This window comes from Bombina bombina, chromosome 3 (assembly GCF_027579735.1).
Source record: "Bombina bombina isolate aBomBom1 chromosome 3, aBomBom1.pri, whole genome shotgun sequence".
Taxonomy (NCBI): domain Eukaryota; kingdom Metazoa; phylum Chordata; class Amphibia; order Anura; family Bombinatoridae; genus Bombina; species Bombina bombina.
This window is the reverse complement of record NC_069501.1, coordinates 768,246,407-768,265,437: the sequence shown is the minus strand read 5'-3', so window position 1 is coordinate 768,265,437 and position 19,031 is coordinate 768,246,407. Positions and strand designations below refer to the sequence as shown.

General features: G+C 38.4%; 1 protein-coding gene across 1 annotated transcript in view; it reads left to right on the top strand.

The window, feature by feature from the left end:
- The first annotated feature begins 626 nt into the window (after nt 1–626).
- Nucleotides 627–19,031, top strand: part of ECRG4 (ECRG4 augurin precursor) — a 58,006-nt gene continuing 39,601 nt past the window's right edge. The window contains exon 1 of the mRNA XM_053707630.1: nt 627–786. The gene's annotated coding sequence lies outside the window, so the exon portion shown is untranslated. The remainder of the gene's footprint in view (nt 787–19,031) is intronic.

Here is a 19,031-nt window from a genome sequence, read left to right as displayed (position 1 = left end):
TTAGTACCTCTTTTTAGTTTGTTTCTTTTTTACATTTGTTTTGTGCCTTTGTTTCTAAGAGCATAAAAGTAGACAAACAGATAGATAAAAAGATAGATGATAGATAGATAGATAGATAGATAGATAGATAGATGAGAGAGTTCAATGATAGATGATAGATATATGATTGATAGATAGATAGATAGATAGATAGATGATAGATAGATAAATGATAGATGAGATTGATAGATAGATAGATAGATAGATAGATAGATGATATATAGAAAGATAGACAGATAGAAAGATAGATTATATAGATAGACATATAGATAGATAGATATAGATACTTCTACCACAGCACTAATTCTATAAATTATCTTCAAATTGATTTCTTTGTCAATCAGATATTTAATATTATAATAAGGTCTAATATGCAATGTGTATAAAGAATGGAAAATGGAAACTTTAAACATCTCTGGAAAGGCAAATCATTTTTCCAAGCTACATCTGCATGCAATCATAGTTTAGGATGTGGCATTTGTGATTAAGCAGAAACCTGATTCCACAGCCTAAGGATTTTTAGGCAAGGTTTCTAGAGACTCTGGCATTCATAAACCATGCTTTTTTTTTTTTTTTTTTAATAAAAGTGCCTTTCACATGACTTCACCTCCTGTCCTACTAGTTCATTTTTGCTAGTATTTATTGCTCTGTTTTTAAGAGTATAGTTCTTCTATAAGGATCATAGGAATACAAGGTATCTTTGTACTACTGACAAGCATTTGAAAAGGAAAGAAGTCTAATTCTGAGGTAAAGTAATAATAACTTTACTTTTTTTCTTTTACCAGGAAGGAGAAACATGTAAAAATAGCTGTTACAAGAAGGCACAGTTTGATCAGATTTGCAGTTGGGAATTTTTAGTTATCTTAGTACTCAGGGGGTCCAAATATTTTCTCTTGAATTTGAAAAAAAAAATGTTTTTATCATTTTCCCTGGCCGGAGCAAGTGTGGGCAATTTAAGAGAGCAGAGTATATATTGTCTTGTTAAGGTTATATAGCAACAGCTGTAGACAGAATTTATTGCTTATGTTTCTTATCTAACAATACTCTAGGGCAATGCTTTCCAAACTGTGTGCCATGACACATTAGTGTGTCAGCGGCAGTGTGTAGGTGTGTCTCAGATTCAGCACAAACTTTTTTTAATTTTTAATTTTTTTTAAATGTTATTTTGGTTTCCGACTTTCAGCCAGCCTGCTATGCATATCACGTGGTTGGTACCTAGTGGGTCACAGTCAGATCATCTTAACCTATTGGGGCAGCTCAGCCCTTTGAACTATTTCCTTTGGCGGCACATTGGCTCCTGACTGCTTGTGTAGTCTCCTCAATCGGCTCATGACTGCTCGTGTAGTCAGTGAGTGGGACAGCAGTGTGTTTGCAGCGCGGGCAATAGTCAGTCAGACTCAAAGAGCTCTGAGGGCGGCAGCTTAAATGCTGGTCTAAGATTGTGAGTGGGCTTTTTAATAATGTGGGAGCACTGGGAGCTGTTTGATTCCCAAAAAGGCTTGAAATTGAATTTAAAATTCTAAGAAAGCTTCTCAGAGTCAGACAGAACAATCTTAAAGAATTCTGTTGTCAATTCCATCTCCATTCCTTTGTTGTTATGATTATCCTTTACTTTAGAGAACAGTACACAATGTTTAAATCTATTGGTATGGTATTATTGGAAAATCCTATAGAGACTTTATCAAGTAACTGTTCTTTCTATCACAAATTCTTTGTAATCTAGTGAAGGGATTCATTCAATTGCTCTTCTGGCTTTTGGAGTTTTGGGGAGATTTGTTTTCTTGCACCCCTTGGGGAGAGGGAAATATGGGCAACCACAGGACAGAACATAAGAAAAATGAATTTAAAATGTCCCTTTTAATAATGTGGTGCATTTATCCTGATCTGACACTGACTGGAGTGGAGGGAGACATTGCTTTTTCTTTACATACAACTGACATAAGATGCCGACGTCTATAAATCACAAGAACTGCTGCTAAGACGGCATAATACTGAACTTTCATACTCATTGCCAATAGCAATAGTTATACAGGAAACATATCTTGTGCCTAACAGGGAATGCAACTTTTAGCGGTTTAAACTTATTTAAAGATGTTTTTTTAAAGCTGTGTTCCATTTTAAAAGGACATAAACCCCAATATTTTTCTTTCATAATTCAGATAAAATTAAAGCAACTTTCCAATTTACTTTGGTTATTAATTTTGCTTAATTTTCTTTGGTATCCTTTGTTGAAGGCAGTTATGCACTACTGGGAGCTAGCTGAACATACTGGGCGAGCCAATGACAAACGGCATGCATGTGCAGCTACCAGTCAGCAGCTAGCTCCCAGTAGTGCATTGCTGCTCCTGATACATGGATAGGAAGTGGAAGCTTAAAAATGATTTATGATGAAATGTGACTGTCTTTAATTAATATTCCACTAAATATTCAGAAACTGTGTTCATCCCATCAACCTCATACATTCCATTAAAATGGTAAGTAGTTATTGGTGTTATTAAACTTTGTTTTAATTCTTGCACATACTTACAGTTACTTGTAAATACATTACGTTATTATATAATTTATGTGTCCGTATCTCTTAAAACAAGTTAGTTTAACCTCCTGTTTGCTAGTACAACTGAATTACTGTGTCGCAAAATGATGTAGGTTTAAAAAGTGTGTGACCAACATGAAAAGTTTGGAAAGCTCTGATCTAGGGGGTCATCATTATTATGTTTGTTATTCTCTTGATTTCCTTTTAATATACACTGGTTTATTTTGCTGGTGGTGATAAAAAGAATGAGGTAAATTTATCTATAGCAATATTTAATGTAGGCACATCAACAGTTACATAAGCATTACAGCGGCTATTTAAATGTGGTGGATCAACCAAATATATTTCTCTATCCTATTATCAATATCCTATATTATAAAAGACAAGAGTTTGTCTGAAGCCGTCATGCGCAGTTCAGACAAACTCTTGCCGCTGATCGCACGCGCACCCTTGGCCAGCTGTTAGCACTTTGACCCCCCTTGCTGCGCACGCACACTCACAAAACTGATTTGAGCCCCCCGCACGCGCACGCGAACCTTAGCCGTTGACAACCCACTTAGCCCCTTGCTGCGCACGCACACTCACAAAACTGATTTGAGCCCCCCGCACTTAGCCGTTGACAACCCACTTAGCATGTTTGTTAGCACTTTGACCCCCCTTGCTGCGCACGCACACTCACAAAACTTTTGAGCCCCCCGCACGCGCACGCGAACCTTAGCCGTTGACAACCCACTTAGCCTACTAGCAATGCGCACGCGAACCCACGCGCACGCAACTAGCCCTAGCCGTTGACAACCCACTTAGCCTACTAGCCTATCACACAATGCGCACGCGCACGCGAACCCACGCGCACGCAACTAGCCGTTAAAAGCGTCGCGAGCCATAATACATTGCGCATTTCTATAGCACTGGCACTGAGAAAGGTCATGATTTCAAAGCTCCGCAAAAAAAATCGACATTTAAGCAAAAAACAAAAACCTCTTTACTTTAGTTTAAAAGAATTGGGTCTTGAACCTCTTTACTTTAGTTTAAAAGAATTGGGTCTTGAAATTTTAGTTTAAAAACAAAATTGTTTAAAAAAAAGGGAGACAGGGGAGAGGGAGACAGGGGAGAGGGAGACAGGGGAGAGGGAGACAGGGGAGAGGGTGAGAGAGACAGGGGAGAGGGAGAGAGAGACAGGGGAGAGGGAGACAGGGGAGAGGGTGAGAGAGACAGGGGAGAGGGAGACAGGGGAGAGGGTGAGAGAGACAGGGGAGAGGGAGACAGGGGAGAGGGTGAGAGAGACAGGGGGGGAGAGAGAGAGACAGGGGGGGAGAGAGAGAGACAGGGGGGGAGAGAGAGAGACAGGGGGGGAGAGAGAGAGACAGACAGGGGAGAGAGAGAGAGACAGGGGGGAGGAGAGAGAGGCAGGGGAGTGAGAGAGAGACAGGGGAGTGAGAGTGAGACAGGGGAGTGAGAGTGAGAGAGACAGGGGGGATAGAGTGAGAGAGACAGGGGGGAGAGAGTGAGAGAGACAGGGGGGAGAAAGAGGGGAGAGAGAGAGATAGGGCACAGAGAGAGAGAGAATATAAAAATAAAAATAAACCACACGGCCCGTGTGATCGGGCTTTAGGACTAGTATATATATATATCAAAATTGCATTGAGCAATGATACTTTTTTTTTTGGACTAACTATACATTTAAAAGTTGACAAGCTTTCGGAAGAATATATATATATATATATATATATATATAAATAAATATATAAAAGTAAAGGGAAAATAGAAGAAATTAGCAATGCTTTGAATTTCCACTGCACCATTTTTAAAAAAGTAGAGTACCGATTGTAAACTACCTATTGAAAATGTTAAAAGAACTTTTTGAGTCACCAGCTCCTACTGAGCATGTGCAAGAATAAGTGTGTATGCATTTGTGAATGGCTGATGGCTGTCACATGGTACATGTATGCATTTGTGATTGGCTGATGGCTGTCACATGGTACAGGTGGAGTGGAAAAAGACATAACTTTTAAAATTGTCAGAAAAAAAAATCTGCTACTCATTTGAGGTTCAGACTAAGTGCTATTGCATTGTCTTGTTATCTTGCAATTGTTGATTATGCAAATCTACTGTGTTGAACGGTCCTTTAAATACAGTAGAATTGCATAATTAACAATAAGATTACAATTAGACAATGCAATAACACTCAAATTTCAAAAAAGCAGTAGATTTTTACTGACAAATACTTTTTCCCCATTTGCCAGCCCCCCCATATCATGTTACAGAAATCAGCCAATCACAGACTAGTATTTGTATACACTTGTGCACATGCTCAGTAATAGCCGGTGCCTTAGAAAATGGGCATATAAAATAAATGTGCAAAATTTGCTAACAAAAGTAAATTGGAAAGTTTCTTAAAACAAATGCTATATTTGAATAGTTGAAAGTCTACTATTGACTTTAGTGTCCCATTAAGTTCTGCCATGAAACACTTTGGGCCTGATGATAAAAGATTCTCCTAGTTAGAGAAAAAATGTAGTGCAGAATTCACAGGGGCTGAACTCACTGAATTCTTAAAGAAAAAGGGTGTTACTCTCCAGCACTTGGAGATCTCTCTGCATTTCTATATGTGAAGGAAAGAAAAGCACAGTGCAATATAGTACTGCATGATATGAGAGTTTTATTATGCTAATACTTTGTGCTTTGTATTTGTAATACTTTACACTTTATGTTGGGTCCGTTCAGTATTATTAAAATTAAGCTTTTGCACTTTCTAGTTTATATCAGCCCCAGGTGTTCTCCTATTTACTTCTCTCTCCCCTGTGAAATTATGTATCCCAGAGATCCTCATTACTCTATAGAAGGCATCTCTCATCTCTCTGGTACTTCCAGGTTCTGCCCTTTTTCTCATAGAATTCAGCAAGTTCAGCCCTTTGAAAGCCTGCACTATAATTTGTCTCCAAACTGAAGAATATTTGCTTATCAGGCCCATAAAACGTAATAACGCTCTCCGGGAAGCAGAAGATGACAGTTTTTTAGTTTTATTTTAAAAATAAGAAATGAAAAGTGCAATGTAATTTGTAAAAGATGCACATAAATATACAAATAATGAGCCTAATTTGTTAACGTTACATAGAAACTGTGAAAGCATAATCAGAGTTTGTAAAATCACAATCCTAAATACAATGCTGTATACAATATAAAATACAAATAGAAAGTTCAAAGTTTCTATGTAATAAAACTTAATCGGAAATCTAAAGTAATATAAAGTGCAAAGCACAGTGTGTAAGTGCAGCAGAACTCTCATGTACTACAATGCTAAATTGCACTGGGCTTGTCTCTCCTTCACTTACAAAAATGCAGAAAAGCGTAGCAAAATCTGCCTTTTTATAATTTCGCTATGAATATCATCTCATATGAGCACAGATTTCTATATCATCAGGCCATTTGTGACTGTAATATACAATATGTAATTATGCATAGTAAATAAACTGTGGAATATATTTTATTTTGCTACCCCCTATTTCCATTAATTTAGTGCTAGAAATTGTGAGTTTTCAAATTCTGAGAATTGGAAGTGCAAATTTCAGACTTTACACAACTAACCCTGACACATAAGTGTTCCTAATTGGACAGAGGTAATAAGATACTGCTTAACAATGCACGTTTTTGCTAATAAAATTATGGTAAGACTTGTCTATTCCATCGACAAGTTCGGATAGAATTCTCTAAATAATGCCATTCTAATATTGGCCATTAAAAAAAATGGAAGCAAAAGATATGTTGAAGTTTTAAGAAAGCTTTGATTCTTAGCTGGCATGTTAACTTATTACAAGACTACAAAAAAATAATCATGCAGTTACAAAGGCCTAGATTTGGAGTTTGGCGTTAGCCGTGAAAACCAGCGTTAGAGGCTCCTAACGCTGGTTTTAGGCTACCGCCGGTATTTGGAGTCACTCAAAATAAGGTCTAACGCTCACTTTTCATCCGCGACTTTTCCATACCGCAGATCCCCTTACGTAAATTGCGTATCCTATCTTTTCAATGGGATCTTTCTAACTCCGGTATTTAGAGTCGTTTCTGAAGTGAGCGTTAGACATCTAACGACAAAACTCCAGCCGCAGGAAAAAAGTCAGTAGTTAAGAGCTTTCTGGGCTAACGCCGGTTTATAAAGCTCTTAACTACTGTACTCTAAAGTACACTAACACCCATAAACTACCTATGTACCCCTAAACCGAGGTCCCCCCACATCGCCGACACTCGAATAATTTTTTTTAACCCCTAATCTGCCGACCGCCACCTACGTTATCCTTATGTACCCCTAATCTGCTGCCCCTAACACCGCCGACCCCTGTATTATATTTATTAACCCCTAATCTGCCCCCCACAACGTCGCCTCCACCTACCTACACTTATTAACCCCTAATCTGCCGACCGCAAAGCGCAGCCACCTACGTTATCCTTATGTACCCCTAATCTGCTGCCCCTAACACCGCCGACCCCTATATTATATTTATTAACCCCTAATCTGCCCCCCACAACGTCGCAGCCAGCTACCTACAATAATTAACCCCTAATCTGCCGACCGCAAAGCGCCGCCACCTACGTTATCCTTATGTACCCCTAATCTGCTGCCCCTAACACCGCTGACCCCTATATTATATTTATTAACCCCTAATCTGCCCCCCACAACGTCGCCTCCACCAACCTACACTTATTAACCCCTAATCTGCCGACCGCAAAGCGCCGCCACCTACGTTATCCTTATGTACCCCTAATCTGCTGCCCCTAACACCGCCGACCCCTATATTATATTTATTAACCCCTAATCTGCCCCCCACAACGTCACCTCCACCTGCCTACACTTATTAACCCCTAATCTGCCGACCGGAGCTCACCGCTATTCTAATAAATGTATTAACCCCTAAAGCTAAGTCTAACCCTAACACTAACACCCCCCTAAATTAAATATAATTTACATCTAACGAAATTAATTAACTCTTATTAAATAAATTATTCCTATTTAAAGATAAATACTTACCTGTAAAATAAATCCTAATATAGCTACAATATAAATTATAATTATATTATAGCTATTTTAGGATTTATATTTATTTTACAGGTAACTTTGTATTTATTGTAACCAGGTACAATAGCTATTAAATAGTTAAGAACTATTTAATAGCTAAAATAGTTAAAATAATTACAAATTTACCTGTAAAATATATCCTAACCTAAGTTACAATTAAACCTAACACTACACTATCAATAAATTAATTAAATAAACTACCTACAATTACCTACAATTAACCTAACACTACACTATCAATAAATTAATTAAATACAATTCCTACAAATAAATACAATTAAATAAACTAGCTAAAGTACAAAAAAAAAGAGAACTAAGTTACAAAAAATAAAAAAATATTTACAAACATAAGAAAAATATTACAACAATTTTAAACTAATTACACCTACTCTAAGCCCCCTAATAAAATAACAAAGCCCCCCAAAATAAAAAAAATGCCCTACCCTATTCTAAATTACAAAAGTTCAAAGCTCTTTTACCTTACCAGCCCTGAACAGGGCCCTTTGCGGGGCATGCCCCAAAGAATTCAGCTCTTTTGCCTGTAAAAAAAAACATACAATACCCCCCCCAACATTACAACCCACCACCCACATACCCCTAATCTAACCCAAACCCCCCTTAAATAAACCTTACACTAAGCCCCTGAAGATCTTCCTACCTTATCTTCACCCTGCCAGGTTCACCGATCCGTCCTGAAGAGCTCCTCCGATGTCCTGATCCAAGCCCAAGCGGGGGGCTGAAGAGGTCCATGATCCGGCTGAAGTCTTCATCCAAGCGGGAGCTGAAGAGGTCCATGATCCGGCTGAAGTCTTCATCCAAGCGGGAGCTGAAGAGGTCCATGATCCGGATGAAGTCTTCTATCAACGGCATCTTCAATCTTCTTTCTTCCGGATCCATCTTGCAGACCTCCGACGCGGAACATCCTCTTCTCCCGACGCCTACTAGCCGAATGACGGTTCCTTTAAGGGATGTCATCCAAGATGGCGTCCCTCGAATTCCGATTGGCTGATAGGATTCTATCAGCCAATCGGAATTAAGGTAGGAATATATCAGCCAATAGAATGCGAGCTCAATCTGATTGGCTGATTGGATCAGCCAATCGGATTGAACTTGATTCTGATTGGCTGATTCCATCAGCCAATCAGAATATTCCTACCTTAATTCCGATTGGCTGATAGAATCCTATCAGCCAATCGGAATTCGAGGGACGCCATCTTGGATGACGTCCCTTAAAGGAACCGTCATTCGGCTAGTAGGAGTTGGGAGAAGAGGATGTTCCACGTCGGAGGTCTGCAAGATGGATCCGGAAGAAAGAAGATTGAAGATGCCGTTGATAGAAGACTTCATCCGGATCATGGACCTCTTCAGCTCCCGCTTGGATGAAGACTTCAGCCGGATCATGGACCTCTTCAGCTCCCGCTTGGATGAAGACTTCAGCCGGATCATGGACCTCTTTAGCCCCCCGCTTGGGCTTGGATCAGGAGATCGGAGGAGCTCTTCAGGATGGATCGGTGAACCTGGCAGGGTGAAGATAAGGTAGGAAGATCTTCAGGGGCTTAGTGTTAGGTTTATTTAAGGGGGGTTTGGGTTAGATTAGGGGTATGTGGGTGGTGGGTTGTAATGTGGGGGGGGGGGTATTGTATTTTTTTTTTACAGGCAAAAGAGCTGAATTCTTTGGGGCATGCCCCGCAAAGGGCCCTGTTCAGGGCTGGTAAGGTAAAAGAGCTTTGAACTTTTGTAATTTAGAATAGGGTAGGGCATTTTTTTATTTTGGGGGGCTTTGTTATTTTATTAGGGGGCTTAGAGTAGGTGTAATTAGTTTAAAATTGTTGTAATATTTTTCTTATGTTTGTAAATATTTTTTTATTTTTTGTAACTTAGTTCTTTTTAATTTTTTGTACTTTAGCTAGTTTATTTAATTGTATTTATTTGTAGGAATTGTATTTAATTAATTTATTGATAGTGTAGTGTTAGGTTAATTGTAGGTAATTGTAGGTAGTTTATTTAATTAATTTATTGATAGTGTAGTGTTAGATTTAATTGTAACTTAGGTTAGGATTTATTTTACAGGTAAATTTGTAATTATTTTAGCTATTTTAGCTATTAAATAGTTCTTAACTATTTAATAGCTATTGTACCTGGTTAAAATAAATACAAAGTTACCTGTAAAATAAATATAAATCCTAAAATAGCTATAATATAATTATAATTTATATTGTAGCTATATTAGGATTTATTTTACAGGTAAGTATTTATCTTTAAATAGGAATAATTTATTTAATAAGAGTTAATTAATTTCGTTAGATGTAAATTATATTTAATTTAGGGGGGTGTTAGTGTTAGGGTTAGACTTAGCTTTAGGGGTTAATACATTTATTAGAATAGCGGTGAGCTCCAGTCGGCAGATTAGGGGTTAATAATTGAAGTTGGGTGTCGGCGATGTTAGGGAGGGCAGATTAGGGGTTAATACTATTTATTATAGGGTTAGTGAGGCGGATTAGGGGTTAATAACTTTATTATAGTAGCGCTCAGGTCCGGTCGGCAGATTAGGGGTTAATAAGTGTAGGTAGGTGGAGGCGATGATGTGGGGGGCAGATTCGGGGTTAATAAATATAATATAGGGGTCGGCGATGTTAGGGCAGCAGATTAGGGGTACATAGGGATAATGTAAGTAGCGGCGGTTTACGGAGCGGCAGATTAGGGGTTAATAATAATATGCAGGGGTCAGCGATAGCGGTAGCGGCAGATCAGGGGTTAATAAGTGTAAGGTTAGGGGTGTTTAGACTCGGGGTACATGTTAGAGTGTTAGGTGCAGACGTAGGAAGTGTTACCGCATAGCAAACAATGGGGCTGCGTTAGGAGCTGAACGCGGCTTTTTTGCAGGTGTTATGTTTTTTTTCAGCTCAAACAGCTCCATTGTTTCCTATGGGGGAATCGTGCACGAGCACGTTTTTGAGGCTGGCCGCTTGCGTAAGCAACTCTGGTATCGAGAGTTGAAGCTGCGTTAAAAATGCTCTACGCTCCTTTTTTGGAGCCTAACGCAGCCTTTATGTGGACTCTCAATACAAGAGTTATTTTTATGGTGCGGCCAGAAAAAAGCCGGCGTTAGTTTTTCGGGTCGTTACCGACAAAACTCCAAATCTAGCCGAAAGTGTTTTATGGTACCGTAAAGTTGACATTCTATTTTTTCCTAATTTAATGGGACATAGTCATCAAACATTTTGCTGTAGCTTACATTAAATATGTGTTTTTCTTTCTTATGTAACTGTGATCAAAATACTGTTGAAAAAATGAGTAATTAATTAATTAATTGCAACGTTTCAGACCTATCCAGTTCTTAATGATACATGATTAAGGACTGGATAGGTCAGAAACGCTGTATTTCTGCTTATGTACTAAATAAATAATTATTATTAAATGGTGTGGCTGCCTCCTGGACTTTGTATATCCCTTATGGGCCTAGAGTGTGGACCCTGGAGCAAGCACATTCAGCACATGGTGCTGAATTACATTGCCTTTTAGTTCAGTAAGAAGAACAAGATTGCTTCAGATATCCAGTTTAGTAAGAAGGCATGACAACTATTAGTGCAACAGCACCCCCCAATCATTATCATGTCTCCTTACCTTTAACAGCCTTGACACCAGAACCTTTTTATGTGAGTAACTATATTGCTGCTATAGGTATTGTCCAGTAGTGTGAAGCCTCAATCCTGGGGTCATATGAATAGAAACAACGCCAACCCGGATCTTAATTGAACTGGGGGAAGATAAAGGCAGGAGGTTAAATGGCGAGAAAATAGCTGATGACTGAGGACAGTAAAATAAATTACATATAAAATGGTCCATGAACCAGAACTAATGTAGAAGGAGGTTAAATAAGAGAATTAAAGGGGCATTAAACCCATAGTAAAATAAAATGATAGATTGTATAAATAAAATAACTTTCCAATATACTTTCATTATCTATTTTGTTCCCTTTTTCTGTAATTCCATTCGGAAATTGTGAAAATTTCAGCTCTTGTTAGAAATAAAAGTGCAGAACACTGTAAGATTCCACACAGCCATTGGCTGCAAACTCTAGTGACCTATTTATAACTGTCCCTGATTGGTCACAGCAGAGAAAATAACATAAGTTACAACATTGCAGCTCCAATTGTTTTATAGACATTAAAACTTTACACTTATGTTTCACTATTTAAACAACTAATGAAACGTAAAAAAAACAAACACATCTGCATGTTATTCTCAGACTAATCTTTTCTTTGAATGCATCATTCTATCTAGCATTCATTTAGGGCTAGATTTCATGTAGGGTTAGCACAATTGTGAAAATGCTACAGTGCTTGCGCAAGAGAGTGGGTGTTTTTTTCCAGTTTTTTCTCCATTGAATTATATGGGGGAATGCAAAAACACAGTGACGATTTTTGAATTTCGACTTTAAGTGTGATTTGGGATTTAGATTTAGTTTTTTTAAATTTGCAATACAAATGCAACCCAACTAGTGCAAAAAGCTTTCACGAACGCGAAAAAGAAATATACAGCGCCACTTGTAAGCTAGCCCTTAATGTTTAATATCCCTTTAAGAATGGTTAGTACAACATGGCAATAAAATATTACCCACCACCTTTTGTATTTTGCTTTTTTATCACCTCCAAATTAAAATATCCTTAAAGGGACAGTATACACCAATTTTCATTTAACGGCATGTAATAGACATTACTATAAAGAATAATATGCACATACTGATCTAAAAATCCAGTATAAAACCGTTTAAAAACTTACTTAGAAGCTCCCAGTTTAGCACTGTTGAAAAGGTTAGCTGGAACACCCAGAGCAAGTGGTTCTATAACAAAAAAAGCAGACACTCCTCCCCTTCCTCTGCATATGGAAAGACTCTCTACACAAACAGGAACAAGCTGGAGAATGCATACATCAGTATTCTCCTAAAACTTTGGGGCTTGGTTAGGAGACTGAAAATCAGCAAAAAGTTATTTAAAAATAAGCAAAACTATACATTGTTTTATAAAAAACGCTATATAAATAAATCATGTACAAAACATTTATGCAAAGAAAAATCTAGTGTATAATGTCCCTTTAACTGTAAATCATAGATACTAAAAAGTGGCTGGAAATGGAGACAAATATATACTTGACAAAGACAGCATCAGTTATGAGGGACATGAAAAATATTCCTTAACTGGTTAAAGATTAACAACATGTGTATAATGGTCAAACAGTCTTGGGCTTTAATGACATTGGGGTTGATTTATGTCTGTGGCATTTATCATTGCACCAGCAGTTCTTGTGAACTGCTTGTGCAATGCCGCCCCCTGCAGATTCGCAGCCAATCGGCCGCTAGCAGGGGTGTCAATCAGCCCGATCGTATAGGATTGGGCGGATTGAAGACCGCAGCGGACACGTTATGGAGCAGCGGTCTTTAGACTGCTGCTTCTTAACTACTGTTTCTGGTGAGCCTGAAGGCTCGTGAGGAAACAGGGGCATCAGGCTCCATTCAGAGCTTGATAATTCGGCCCCATGATCTAAATTTATATATATGAGGATGTTAAATTTCAGAAGCCTGTTTCTCATATCCAGGGCCTTAGTATATGAGCACAAAGCCAACAGGTTCTCTGCCTTATTGTAGTCTTCCCCCACAGCCCATGAGACAGTACTATAATACAGCACATTAATGGAGAAAGAAAACATTTGGTCGTTGATATTTAAACTATAATATTCTTTAAATGGCTCACTTCCATTGCTAAAAATAAATAAACTGCAATTTTAACAAAACAATACATATTACATGATTAATATTTGCATAACAAAATGCAAATGTACCCTTCTATTCTTTGCTTATTATCCTTCCCCCCTCAACCAAGTTTTTTAGTTAAACAGCTCTAAACCGCCAATTGGAGGTTGTATAGATGAGACAGAGTTCACAACCAATCAATATGGCTGAATGGAGTGTTGTGTAAAGGGAAAAAACTGACCATGATATTCAAAACCTCTCCACTCAGGTGAGATATTCTAAAATGATCCTCCAGCACTGCGAGATCCCTAGGGAAATAATCAAAAGGCAGATTTTGCTTTACTTCTTCAAGGGGAGTTCCCTGCATTTCTATATGTGCAGGAGAGACAAGCCCAGTACAATATAGTACTGCATGACATGACATTTCTGCTGCATTTACACTTTGTGCTTTCTATTTTATATCACTTTACAATTCAGATTACATTTTATTACATTAAACTTTGCACTTTAAATTTTGTATTTTATTTTGTGTACAGCAGTCTATTTAGGATTGCAATTTTACATATTCTGATTATAGAGCAGACTTCACAGAGGCAGAACTACCTGAATTTTCTAAGAATAGGGAAGGAACCTGGGAATCCCAGAGAGAGGAGATATGCCTTCCATAGAAAGTAATGACACTCTCTAGGATACAAAATTTCACATGGGAGAGAGACAGTAACTGGAGATCCCCTGGGGCTGATATAAAGGCTCAGTTTGCATCAAATTTCAAATTAAACTGAAATGTTTTCACTACAATTTAACTTGCTTTTGTCTATATTTTAGTATATATTACTTTTCTGTTAGTGTACTGTGATTTTTGAGCAAAATTCACCTGCATACAGCTAGTGAGACAAATGAGTGAGACCAGCTTGTTTAAAATGCTTAGAAAATGTCACAAGACTTTTGAGAGAGCTTCAGACATACCCTGGGAACTTCCCTGTTCAAGTGAAAGTAAATCTTAATGAATAAGTGCCCGTTTTTTAAAAATACAGGGGACCTTTCATTCATTAAACTTTATATTGAAGCTTCTTTTTTAAAATACCTTTTCTTTATGGAAAGCAGGCCAGCGATCCACAGCCCGCAGCTCCTGCAGTAGTTAGCAGATCGATGACAAATCCGTCTTCCTCCAATCGTTGCGTTCCCCTTTGGCGCCCAGCTCGTGAGGCCACGCAGCGATTGGAGTATTTTTAAAAACCGGGCACTTATTCATTAAATTTAACATTCACTTTCAGCACTGGGAACTGCCCTCTCCCTCCCATTTTCTGAAAGTGTCAGTTTTAGCTTGCAATGCAGCAAATTTAAGGTGCAATGTAATTTGTACATATAAACAGAAATAAAGTATGATCCTAATTTGTTAAAGTAACACAGAAGTGTAACCAAACTCTCATATCCCACAGAGCTGTTTTGCACTGGGGTTGTCTCTCCTTCATATATAGAAATGAGAGATATCTTGCAGTGGTGGAGTGTTCCACCCTTTTTCTTTTGAATATTCAGTGAGTTGAGCCCCTGTGTTAAGTCTGAACTGTAATTTCTCTCCAAGCTGGAGAATCTTTGAATATTGGAGTGAGGATTAATAAACACTGAAGTTAGAATTTCCTAAATACGCATAAAACTTGCAATAGCTTTTGGGCCAGATTACCAGTGGAGCGCTAATTAATGCTCCTGCTCAAGCGTTGACTTTGCTGGAAGTAAGCTTTTTGCAAGCTTCGGGTTGCGCTTTTATTACGAGTTGAAAGTAAACAGTTTTCTCTAGCGCACTAACCCAACAAACGCAAAAAAAAAGAAATGTTTAGGTCAGTCTGTTTGTATAGTCTGGGCTAGATTACAAGTGGAGTGCAAAAAAAATCTCCAATGCGCATTACATTGCACAAGCACAATCGTTATTGCTTCTATTTTTGTACTTATATTACAAGTCCATTGTTATTTTTGAACACTTGAGGGATAGTATAGGGTGCGCTAACATCTGGATGACAGATATTGCAGGTGGGATGGTACAGAGAGAGGTCACGAGGCAAACCTTGTGAGCACAAATAGCGCATCTATTCAAGTCTGCTCCTGGCAGCAGGGCATGGGCGTGGAGCCGGGGGGGGGGGATCAGTGGTTTGATTTCGCAGTCCGGGACTTGCATATAACTAAGCTAAAGGTGCTTTGGGTATTTTTCATTGCTCTAAAGTCATCAGTTGTAATACCAGAACAATGAGCACTCTAATAGCGTTCTCTGCACTATCAATTAAAAGTGTAGGGTACACTAAAAAAAGGTTTTCCGCCTTAAGTTGCTTTGGTGAAACTATTTAGCCATCACTGGTAATACCAGATTGTGCATTATTGTGTGAGGTTGCGCAAAAATAGTGCACCTTGCTCTATCGATTGAGTTCAAAGTGTAATCTGTTTTAAATCTGTTTAGGAACTGATTTATAAAAATATGTTATAATAGTGAAATCCATTTAAGAAACAGGAAAGGAACATTTTAAACTGATATTTAAGTGAAACAGGGAAAAAAAAAAAGAGTAAAAAAATGAACAAGGCAAAAATAAACACTGTCTCATTAGCATAACTGTCATAATAAAATGAGCGTGTATGTAAGCTTGAAATGCTGAGACCATTAAAACTGTTTTCACAGTGCCTTGCTACATTTCAAATTTTAATGCTAACCATAAAATGGGAATTCCTTGAGTTGCACAGATTTGTGAGTTCGGAGAATAATTTTACTACTTCTGAGTTTTGTAAAAAATAACCCCCCCCTCTTCTTGGACTTCCAGCTGACAGACATCTTTGCCACATAAGCAAATATTCTGTGCTAGTTTTTGAACATTATGATTAACACAGCTTGTGCATTTTGGTTTGGAAAACTTAGCAACGGTGCGTCACGTAGACAATGATTTGCTTTGACTGCAAAGCATTTTAAAGTTTAACTGCACACTGCTTTGAATCAATATGACACTATGGGGTCAAATACACAGAATTTAGGGACAGCAATTTTTCCCATTAAAACAAAACTCATACTACGACTGCACAATTTTGCATCAGACGTCCCTGGTAGATGGAAAGGTTCTAGAAAATACAACTGCACAAAATGTAGTGGGCAGCACTGTATTAAAGGGACGTTAAACTCCAACAGGCCCATTTATCAAAGGGCTTGCGGACCTGATCCGACACTGCGGATCAGGTCCGCAAGACCTCGCTAAATGCGGAGAGCAATACGCTCTCCGCATTTAACATTGCACCAGCAGCTCACAAGAGCTGCTGGTGCAACGCCGCCCCCTGCTGACTCGCGGCCAATCGGCCGCCTGCAGGGGGGTGTCAATCAACCCGATCGTATTCGATCGGGTTGATTTCCGGCGATTCCTGTCCACCTGCTCAGAGCAGGCGGACAGGGTTATGAAGCAGCGGTCTTTAGACCGCTGCTTCATAACTTGTGTTTCTGGCGAGTCTGAAGACTCGCCAGAAACACGGCCCTTCAAGCTCCATACGGAGCTTGATAAATGGGCCTGCTAGTTTTTCTTTCATGATTCAGATAGAACAACTTTCAAATGTATTTCTATTATCACATTTTCTTGGTATCTTTTGTTGAAAAGCAGGGACATAAGCTTAGGAGCATGCAAGAGTCTGGAGCACTATATGGCAGCAGTTTTGCAAGAATGTTATTCCATTGCAATCACACAGAGATGGCCGCGCTATTTCCTGTCATGTATTGCTCCCAACACCTACCTAGGTATCTCTTCAACAAAGAATACCATGAGAATGAAGCAAATTTTATCATAGAAAATGATTTAAAACTTTTTAAAATTGTGATTTTCCCTTTCACTGTATTTTATGCAATGCTAAATAAAGGTCTACTTGTCCTGTGCACTAATTTTGGAGATTTTGACCTTGTTCAGTTTTACTAGTAATAGATATTGCATTCTTTTCTACAGTGAAATTAGGTATTTATCAGCTACACCTGAGTTCCATCCATCAAGTGCAAATGCCTCCCGGACAAAACACTTTATAAGCCCAGAACAGGCTCATGCTTGGTGAGCCAAGTCGTTATGATGTGCAGGATTTTCTATTGTTCAAATCTCCTCTGGGCCATTTAGATTTTTATTTTTTTTTGCTGAAAAACGTATGTATTAGTTCCCAGACTGTAGCTTCAGAGATCACTGCGCTTGTCGCTGGCAACCTAATCAGTCATTTGGCACTGTATATATATTCACTAGTGGGCCCATTTATCAATGTCTGTCCGACATGATGCGCTGTAATGTACAGCATATGCTGTCGGCATTTAACATTTCACAAGCAGCTCACCAGGGGGTCACAATCAACCCGATCGTATAGGATCATGCGGATTGCAGACCAGAGCCTCAGAGGCAGCGGACCAGTTATTGAGCAGTGGACTTAAGACCGCTGCCTCATAACTGCTGTTCCGGCGAGCCAGAAGGCTCGTGCGGAAACAGGGGCATCAAGCTCTATTCGGAGCTTGATAATTCGGCCCCAATATCTTAAAACTTATCACCAGTTTAGGTGTTATTATATGTCATGTAGCGGTACTTTGTATTTACTTTACCACTTCCCTTACACATCATATTTTTCTCTATAGGATTTTTACTCCATCATTAAAGGAGCTTACTCTGTATATGATCTACAGCTCGTCTTTCTTTTCAAAGGTTTTGAGACAGAGCATACACCTAAAGTATGATTATAAGTTTGTTTTTTCTTACTGATTGTTTAGCGACGATGCAATGCACAGACAGCTGTACTGGCACTAGCGCCCTATATCTCATCATGATTTGCTCACTTACCCTGAAACATCTGGTACTCATAGGGATTAGCTTTCTTCTAAAGAAAGGTGACTCTCAAGAGCAAAATGGTAAACAAATGCAAAACAGGTACTTGTATATTTCCAAAAAATCCCAAAACACTACAAGAATAAATTGCTAGGAAAGAGGTAAGCAATGGTAACATTTACATTACAATAATGCAAAACATTACTGAACTACACAAAATTCTATTCTCCTAATAAACAGGGCTGGTGTGGAAAAGAACGCTAAAATATTGCATCACAGAGAACCATTAAAGAAGAAGTAAACACCTTGAGATTTTAATATAAAATATTTAGATATGAAATATCTTTTCTTTATTGCCCCTTTTTCATTAAATTTCTAAAAATGTTGGGTTTTCTAATATTCCCAGCTGGAAATACCCACTGTAGATATATAGCTAACCATGTACAGTATGTAGCTTTCCCTAAATGGCTTCATCAGATAACAGCTGCAAAATAATACAATTTATACAAACATAATGAACGTGGCTAGCTTTGTCTTCTCTAGAGGAAAGCCCAGATTAGCTCCTTCAAATAAGGCAACACGTGGAATTTATCTAACTGGAAAACCACAGAAGCAAGAAAAATGTTATTTCTTTATTTATTTTTATTGTTTTACTAAATGTTCACACCTGGCTGATGTTTTATTCTATAGCAAGGAGTACATCACTCATCTTCTTTAATTTTTTTTGTTTTTAATTTGATTTTCTACCACTTCATACAGCACAAATTCATCCATATAACCTACTGGAGTGTCACATGTCATATGATTTTATACCACTTCATACAGCACAAATTCATC